This window comes from Sinocyclocheilus anshuiensis, unplaced genomic scaffold (assembly GCF_001515605.1).
Source record: "Sinocyclocheilus anshuiensis isolate Anshui unplaced genomic scaffold, SAMN03320099.WGS_v1.1 scaffold534, whole genome shotgun sequence".
In the NCBI taxonomy this organism is placed as follows: Eukaryota; Metazoa; Chordata; class Actinopteri; order Cypriniformes; family Cyprinidae; genus Sinocyclocheilus; species Sinocyclocheilus anshuiensis.
In genome coordinates, this window is record NW_015547712.1 from 810,956 (window position 1) to 812,381 (window position 1,426).

The following is a 1,426-nucleotide window of genomic DNA, read 5'->3' on the forward strand; positions in this document are numbered from 1 at the left end:
AATAAAAGACTGCCACCGATATTAAAAATTTTATTTCATGTTACAAATAACTGATGAATGCCAATACATAACTTTTGTCTAAATAAATAAAAAAATAAGACTAAATACTTTATAAGAATTGTTCAGGTGAATTTAGGCATCACAGCACTAAAAAATAGATATTTGTTTGGATGTGCTCAGGATTACACCTGACAGTATTAGGAATTTCTTAGTGTTTTTAAAGATTATCTTCATGTAAAGTTGATGGCAAAGGTAATCTAAATGTAAAAACAGATAACACATATTTCATGCATTCCCTACATCTTTCCAAGCAGCATAATCATGTGCACTAGTTGCAAAAAACATGTCCAGCTCATCTGGGCATTTGAAAGCAGTGATGAACATTGTACTTGAGTCATCATGTGCACTAATGCACACACAAACCCAAACATGCATCCCCATTGAATTGCTTTCATGTTACACTGTCATATCCAGTGCACTCTGAACCTCTACGCAAAAATCTTCATAATGAGGTCTTAAAGCAGTAGAGATAAAGCCTCTGTACACTTGACATTACTTCATTAGTGCCCACGAATACCGAGCCGACGCTGCCGTTCTCCACTGCATCACTCAAGCAGGAATCTACATTGTTCTCCCGCACGTTTCCCATCACAACAATGACACATAATATGCCGTATCTCTCCTCAGGCAGGCGGCCTCCCACTCGAAAGCTGCCGATGCGCTGACACACCGGACGACTGCAGCGGCCCCGGCGCTGTCAGGACGCCTAAATGAGCCTTATTAGGGGCTGTTAGTGCTGAATGTCATGTTTGTACAGCTCTTGTAAAAGGAAATGAGCTCGACTGAGAGAGAGAGAGAGAGAGAGAGAGAGAGAGAGAGAGAGAGAGAGAGAGAGAGAGAGAGAGAGAGAGAGAGAGAGAGAGAGAGAGAGAGAGAGAGAGAGAGAGAGAGAGAGAGAGAGAGAGAGAGAGAGAGGTGGGTGGGCTCTTTTGACTTTAGCCAATAAGAAACCACCCAGAACGCCCTAGCAATCACATAGCAACGCACTAACAACAATAAAAAAAAACCCATAGCATCGTGCCGGAAAGTTTTGCATCATCAAACATATTTTTTTTCCCCAGAAGATCTGCTATCTATTAACATTTTCACAGAGATCTTCACAGTGCATTCTAGGATTGTTTTAACCATGACGGAAACATGGGCAAAAACAAGGCATATTATTAGGGATGCACCATTTAGGGTTATTATCGTTAAGTAAAACGAAAATTATTAAAAACATTTGTGATAATTTAAATAAAGATGAAATGAAATCTAAACTATAGATGAAAAACAAACTACACTAAACTGGAAATAAAATAAAATTACTAAAAGTTAAACAGTTAAAAAATAACATTAAATAAATAAATAAATATATATATAAACATTA

At 37.9% G+C, this 1,426-nt stretch overlaps 1 protein-coding gene and 1 pseudogene across 2 annotated transcripts in view; both read right to left on the reverse strand.

The window, feature by feature from the left end:
- The window catches only part of LOC107704060 (gephyrin-like), a 325,183-nt gene that overhangs the window by 237,717 nt on the left and 86,040 nt on the right, over window positions 1-1,426 (reverse strand). The window lies entirely within an intron of this gene.
- Window positions 1-1,426, reverse strand: part of LOC107704061 (alpha-(1,6)-fucosyltransferase-like) — a 107,437-nt pseudogene that overhangs the window by 89,798 nt on the left and 16,213 nt on the right.